Genomic DNA, 7753 nt, shown 5'->3' with positions numbered 1-7753 from the left:
GAGCAATCGGGGGGAGAAAGGGTCTTGGTCAGGGAGGTGACCAAGAACCCGATGGTCAGTCTGACAGAGCTCCAGAGTTCCTCTGTGGAGATGGGAGAACCTTCCAGAAGGACAACCATCTCTGCAGCACTCAACCAATCAGGCCTTTATGGTAGTGGCCAGATGGAAGCCACTCCTCAGTAAATGCCACATGATAGCCCACTTGGAGTTTGCCAAAAGGCACATAAAAGGACTCTAAGACCATGAGAAACAAGATTCTCTGGTCTAATGAAACCAAGATTGAACTCTTTGGCCTGAATGCCAAGCATCACATCTAGAGGAAACCTGGCACCATCATTACAGTGAAGCGTGGTGGCAGCAACAAGCTGTGGGGATGTTTTTCAGCGGTAGGGACTGGGAGACTAGTCAGGATCGAGAGAGAGATCCTTGATGAAAACCTGCTCCAGAGTGCTCAGTACCACAGTCTGGGGTGAAGGTTCACCTTCCAACAGGACAAGGACCCTAAGTACACAACCAAGACAACGCAGGAGTGGCTTCGGGACAAGTCAATTCAATTCAATTCAAGGGCTTTATTGGCATGGGAAACATGTGTTAACATTGCCAAAGCAAGTGAGGTAGACAACATACAAAGTGAATATATAAAGTGAAAAACAACAAAAATGAACAGTAAACATTACACATACAGAAGTTTCAAAACAGTAAAGACATTACAAATATCATATTATATATATATATATATATACAGTGTTTTAACTATGTACAGATGGTTAAAGGACACAAGATAAAATAAATAAGCATAAATATGGGTTGTATTTACAATGGTGTTTGTTCTTCACTGGTTGCCCTTTTCTTGTGGCAACAGGTCACACGTCTTTCTGCTGTGATGCACACTGTGGATTTCACCCAGTAGATATGGGAGTTTATCAAAATTAGATTTGTTTTCGAATTCTTTGTGGGTTTGTGTAATCTGAGGGAAATGTGTCTCTAATATGGTCATACATTGGGCAGGAGGATAGGAAGTGCAGCTCAGTTTCCACCTCATTTTGTGGGCAGTGAGCACATAGCCTGTCTTCTCTTGAGAGCCAGGTCTGCCTATGCATGCCTTTCTCAATAGCAAGGCTCTGCTCACTGAGTCTGTACATAGTCAAAGCTTTCCTTAATTTTGGGTCAGTCCCAATGCTCAGGTATTCTGCCACAGTGTACGGCGAAATAGCATTCTAGTTTGCTCAGTTTTTTTGTTAATTCTTTCCAATGTGTCAAGTAATTATCTTTTTGTTTTCTCATGATTTGGTTGGGTCTAATTGTGTTGCTGTCCAGGATCATCTTGCTTATGGGACTCTCCAAGTTCATCTCTCTGTAGGGGATGGTTTTGTTATGGAAGGTTTGGGAATTGCTTCCTTTTAGGTGGTTGTAGAATTTAACGTCTCTTTTCTGGATTTTGATACTTAGCGGGTATCGGACTAATTCTGCTCTGTACACAATATTTTTTCTAAATTCCACATGCAGGCTCACTTTGGCGTTTGTCCCATTTTGTGAATTCTTGGTTGGTGAGCGGACCCCAGACCCCACAACCATAAAGGGCAATGGGTTCAATGGGTTTATAACTGATTCAAGTATTTTTAGCCAGATTCTAATACGATTCTAGTATGTTGAATTTTATGTTCCTTTTGATGGTGTAGAAGGCCCTTGTTGCCTTGACTCTCAGATTGTTCACAGCTTTGTGGAAGTTACCTTCTGCGCTGATGTTTAGGCCGGGGTGTGTGTGTGTGTGTGTGTGTGTGTGTGTGTGTGTGTGTGTGTGTGTGTGTGTGTGTGTGTGTGGAGAGAGAGAGCTCTAGGGCAACGGTGTCTAGATGGAATTTGTGGTCCCGGCAACTGGACCTTTTACTGTCAGGGCCCAGGTCTGACATAATCTGTGCAGAAGATCTAGGTGCTGCTGTAGGCCATTCTTGATTGGAGACAGAAGCACCAGATTGTCGGCAAACAGTAGACGTTTAACTTCAGATATCACGGCTCAGGATATGACCCAGATACAGACACAGGAGGAGGATAGTACCAGTCTCAGAGTTTATTATAGTACAAGGGGCAGGCAAAAGGTAAGTCGAGGCAGGAAAAGAGTCATAATCCAAGTCAGAGTCAGGCAGGTACAGAACAGCAGGCAGGATCAGGACGGGTAGAAAGGGCAGAACTGGGACAACTAAGAATGCAAAAACTAGCGCATAGGAGCTTGCTGGTAGGACAAGACGAACTGGCAACAGACAAACAGATAACGCAGGTATAAATACCAGCAAAGCACTAAATAAACTTCAGTTAGTGCTAAATACGGCTGCTAGAATCCTGACTAGAACCAAAAAATTTGATCATATTACTCCAGTGCTAGCCTCTCTACACTGGCTTCCTGTCAAAGCAAGGGCTGATTTCAAGGTTTTACTGCTAACCTACAAAGCATTACATGGGCCTACCTATCTCTCTGATTTGGTCCTGCCGTACATACCTACACGTACGCTACGGTCACAAGACGCAGGCCTCCTAATTGTCCCTAGAATTTCTAAGCAAACAGCTGGAGGCAGGGCTTTCTCCTATAGAGCTCCATTTTTATGGAACGGTCTGCCTACCCATGTCAGAGACGCAAACTCGGTCTCAACCTTTAAGTCTTTACTGAAGACTTATCTCTTCAGTGGGTCATATGATTGAGTGTAGTCTGGCCCAGGAGTGTGAAGGTGAACGGAAAGGCTCTGGAGCAACGAACCGCCCTTGCTGTCTCTGCCTGGCCAGTTCCCCTCTTTCCACTGGGATTCTCTGCCTCTAACCCTATTACAGGGGCTGAGTCACTGGCTTACTGGGGCTCTCTCATGCCGTCCCTGCAGGGGGTGCGTCACCTGAGTGGGTTGATTCACTGTTGTGGTCATCCTGTCTGGGTTGGCGCCCCCCTTGGGTTGTGCCGTGGCGGAGATCTTTGTGGGCTATACTCAGCCTTGTCTCAGGATGGTAAGTTGGTGGTTGAAGATATCCCTCTAGTGGTGTGGGGGCTGTGCTTTGGCAAAGTGGGTGGGGTTATATCCTTCCTGTTTGGCCCTGTCCGGGGTGTCCTCGGATGGGGCCACAGTGTCTCCTGACCCCTCCTGTCTCAGCCTCCAGTATTTATGCTGCAGTAGTTTGTGTCGGGGGGCTAGGGTCAGTTTGTTATATCTGGAGTACTTCTCCTGTCCTATTCGGTGTCCTGTGTGAATCTAAGTGTGCGTTCTCTAATTCTCTCCTTCTTTCTTTCTCTCTCTCGGAGGACCTGAGCCCTAGGACCATGCCCCAGGACTACCTGACATGATGGCTCCTTGCTGTCTCCAGTCCACCTGGCCATGCTGCTGCTCCAGTTTCAACTGACCTGAGCCCTAGGACCATGCCCCAGGACTACCTGACATGATGACTCCTTGCTGTCCCCAGTCCACCTGGCCATGCTGCTGCTCCAGTTTCAACTGTTCTGCCTTACTATTATTTGACCATGCTGGTCATTTATGAACATTTGAACATCTTGGCCATGTTCTATTATAATCTCTACCCGGCACAGCCAGAAGAGGACTGGCCACCCCACATAGCCTGGTTCCTCTCTAGGTTTCTTCCTAGGTTTTGGTCTTTCTAGGGAGTTTTTCCTAGCCACCGTGCTTCTACACCTGCATTGCTTGCTGTTTGGGGTTTTAGGCTGGGTTTCTGTACAGCACTTTGAGATATCAGCTGATGTACGAAGGGCTATATAAATCAAATTTGATTTGATTTGAAATAAACACGGGATAATGAGGGGAGATGGAAGACAAGTGTAACAGATGTGACATCAGATTCTAGTAGGGTGAGGCCGGGTGCTGCAGACTGTTCTAGTACCAATTAGTTTATTAGTTGAAGAGAGTGGGGCTCAAGTGGAATCCCTGTCTCACCCCCAGCCCTGTGGAAAGAAATGAGTGTTTCTTGCCAATGTTAACCGCACACTTGTTTGTGTACATGTATTTTATAATGTCGTATGTTTTTCCCCCAACACCACTTTCCATCAGTTTGTATAGCAGACCCTCATGCCAAATTGAGTCAAACGCTTTTTTGAAATCAACAAAGAATAATAAGACTTTCCCTTTGTTCTGTTTGTTTGTCAATTAGGGTGTGCAGGGTGAATACACCTTTGTTCTGTTTGTTTGTCAATTAGGGTGTGCAGGGTGAATACACCTTTGTTCTGTTTGTTTGTCAATTAGGGTGTGCAGGGTGAACACACCTTTTTTCGGTTTGTATTTTATGCTGTAGTTCAATGTAATCGGAGAATCCAGTGGGTTCTGGTAGTCTTTAATAGTTGATTCTAAGACTTGTATTTGATCATGTAAAAGTTTTTGCTGTTTGTTCTTTTGTTATAGAGCCGTAAAGATCGGAGAAGTGGTTTGTACATCTCCGTTTTGGACAGATAACTCGTTGTTGTGTATTCCAATTTTCCCAGAGGTGGTTGGCTTCTATGGATTCCACAATTACATTGAGCTGATTGCTGACACGCTGTTCTGTCTTTTTCTGTATTGTTTAAGTGAATCACCATAGTGAAGGCGTATGCTCAGAGATTCTGGGTATACTGTGACATTAGTGCTAGTACAAACTCGGACCCGAGTGCAGCGAAACGCAGAGGTAAGGGTAAATCCAGAATATTTACTTAAGGTCCTCATCGCAAGGGCACACGAGAACACTGAACAAGACCTGAACAACTGACCCAGCCCACAGAGGAACCTAAAATAGTCATCCAGCAGGTGATCCCAATAAGCCCAATCAGGGTCACCTGGATACTAGGAGTAACCCACCGGTGCTCTCCAGTGGCAACCTCAGGTATTACACTCAAGGGAGAAAACCCTGACCTGTGACTGTCTCTATGGTTTTTGGTTGGATATGTTTTTGCATTCTTCATCAAACCATTTGTCATTCATTTTCTTAGGTTGTCTGATTGACATTTTTAGATTTGATAGGGAAGCTGAGATGTTAAATGTACTGTTTCAGTTTTCTGCTGCCAAGTTTACACCTTAATATATGCCATTTAGCAGACGCTTTTATCCAAAGCGACTTACAGTCATGTGTGCATACATTCTACGTATGGGTGGTCCCGGGAATTGAACCCACTACCCTGGCGTTACACGCGCCATGCTCTACCAACTGTGCTACAGAAGGACCACACACACACAGAAGGACCACCTTCCCTATTACAGTGAAATGTTTTGTCCAGGAAGTTGTCTAAAAGGAATTGAATTTGTTGTTGCCTAAATGTTTTTCGGTTTATTTCCACACTACATTTCTTCCATCTCCAGCATTTCTTAACATTATGCAGTTTCTTAGGCTTTAATGCCTCATGATTTGAATATTGCTCTTTTACAAGTAGACTGTGATTTTGCTGTGATCTGGTAGGTGTGTCAGTGGACTGACTGTGAACGCTTGGAGAAACTGGGTTGAGGTCAATGATTAAGTAACCTACAGTACCTCTGCCAAGGGATGTGCTGTACCTCCCCTCGAAGCCTACCATTGACTATGTACTATTTTTGTTGGTTGTTTTGTCATAGTTGTGTCTTGGGGGGTGTATGGGGGAGGGAATGCTGTCACCTCCAGGTAGATTGAATATGTCCGTAAACATAGAAGACCGCTCCGAGTACCTCTCCTTCACCGGCGTTGTTTTGGGTTGGACTCTTTAATCATTTCAATTGCCCTTGGTGGCGCGTAACAAAGGATCATTCTTGGCCCTCACCATTTCTACCATTGGGCACTCCTGCTGGTCGGTCTGCACACGGCCACCACCATGGGGTCTTCTGGCCAATCTGAAGGTAGAACAGAGTATACCATCAATAGATCATACTGTAACATGTTTTGTGACTTTACATGCATTGTCATTTACTGTAAATGTAATGGCAAAACATACCTTTTTTTTGGGAGGGGTGTTCTCATGATTGAATTCACAGTTGATATGTTCAGACTGGGATTAACTAATCTGGAAGGCTCTGTTTACCACATGGTCAACGGCGATGGCCCAGACTTCATTCGACACCTCAGTTCCCTGCCGTCTCCCTCCCCCTCTCTGATGCCCACCTCTCTGACGGAGCCCATGCCCACCTCTCTGATGGGCCCCATGCCCACCTCTCTGACGGGCCCCATGGCCACCTCTCTGATGGGCCCCATGCCCACCTCTCTGATGGGCCCCTTGTCCACAAGCTCTTTGATTTCTTCCTCTCCCTTGCTGTCTATCCTGCTCCATGTTGAAAGAAATTGCAATTGTTCAACCACATCCTTTTATATGGTGACCAATTGTGGTTACAACTGAAATCAATTAACAATAAGGAACAGTTACTATGTAGGGTTATACTTTACAAACATATTTTCTTTCTGTAGTTCTCAAAATCCATATATAGTAGACAAACCAGTTTAAAATCTATAGGTTAACCAAATGGCTAAGTGTTATACCAATAAGCACATTTGGATTAAATGGTGGTCAATTGTAATTTAAACAAATGAGAAGAGAGTCCTATGAAACATAGTACTTAATATGAAAGGTATTTCTAGATGAAACACTGATTAGGTTTGGTGAAAAGGTTACTGTGTGGTTTTTGTGTGTTGTACTTATTAGTAAATTAGAAAATCTGCTTCAAGTTTGGAAAAAACAGCCTTTTGATGACCTGCTTTGAGTTTTGTACTAAGAGTTGTTAAAGTTTACCACATACTTGTGAAGATAGTACCTAAGCGATTATATAAATCTTTGGTCACAGCACATCAGTCCTCACTGACCAGTTTGGCTTTTCACAATCAGACTGTGTGTGTGTGTGTGTGTGTGTGTGTGTGTGTGTGTGTGTGTGTGTGTGTGTGTGTGTGTGTGTGTGTGTGTGTGTGTGTGTGTGTGTGTGTGTGTTAGACTGTAACTGTGTATAAAGAGAAAAGGTAACTAGTCATTTTCCCATGAATATGAACATTTGCCCCACAATGATAAATCAGTGTGCCATGCATACCACTATCTGTCTCTGTTTTCTACTTGATTTACAATTAGCTCAGTTGGTAGAGCGTGGTGCTTGCAAATCCAGGGTAGTGGATTCGATTCCCAAGTATGAAAAAAATCATAATATGAACTTGTATGCATTCACTACTGTAAGTTGCTCTGGATAAGTGTCTGCTAAATGACTCAAATGTTAAAACTCAGACCTCCAGAACTACTGTATATTAACATGGGACATTCCTCCAAAAATAACTTTTGAGTGGATTGGACAAGTAATTCTGTGCAACATTTAAGATTCATTCTCACCATTTCACTTCTCTTTCTCCCATGCTGGGTTTTGCAGAGCTAGAAAGCCTACGCCGGCCCTGCCCTGGCACAGCTTGGCAAGTAGGCACAGTGGTGCCAGTTTCCAGCTTGGCAGAGCCATGAGGATGATGGCCCTGTGTTTTACCCACTGGAAGAGCAAGCTGGATTGGGCTTGAAACAGACAGGAGGTCCTGGAGCAGAGATGTACTCTACCAACATGCACATATTACCTCAATTACCTCGACTAACCGGTGCCCCCGCAGATTGATTCTGTACCGGTACCCCCTGTATATAGCCTCCCTACTGTTGTTTTATTGTTGCATTTTAATTATTTATAATTTTAACTTCAGTTTATTTTAGTAAATACTTTCTTAACTTATTTTTCTTAACTGCATTGTTGGTTAAGGGCTTGTAAGTAAGCATTTCACTGTAAGGTCCGCTACACCTGTTGTTTCGGAGCATGTGACAAAT

The 7753-nt window shown here is 44.1% G+C and overlaps 1 long non-coding RNA gene across 1 annotated transcript; it reads right to left on the bottom strand.

Moving 5' to 3' along the window:
- Nucleotides 1–4033: 4033 nt before the first annotated feature.
- On the bottom strand, nucleotides 4034–7597 carry LOC127913175 (uncharacterized). Its single transcript, XR_008085024.1, has 3 exons — nucleotides 6308–7597; nucleotides 4250–5426; nucleotides 4034–4203 (listed from the first exon to the last, which is right to left on the bottom strand). It is a non-coding gene; the product is annotated as an uncharacterized LOC127913175 (long non-coding RNA).
- Between the last annotated feature and the right edge of the window lie 156 nt (nucleotides 7598–7753).

This window comes from Oncorhynchus keta, chromosome 28 (genome assembly GCF_023373465.1).
Source record: "Oncorhynchus keta strain PuntledgeMale-10-30-2019 chromosome 28, Oket_V2, whole genome shotgun sequence".
Taxonomy (NCBI): domain Eukaryota; kingdom Metazoa; phylum Chordata; class Actinopteri; order Salmoniformes; family Salmonidae; genus Oncorhynchus; species Oncorhynchus keta.
Note: the sequence above shows the minus strand (reverse complement) of the source record. Positions and strands in the feature narration are given on the sequence as shown.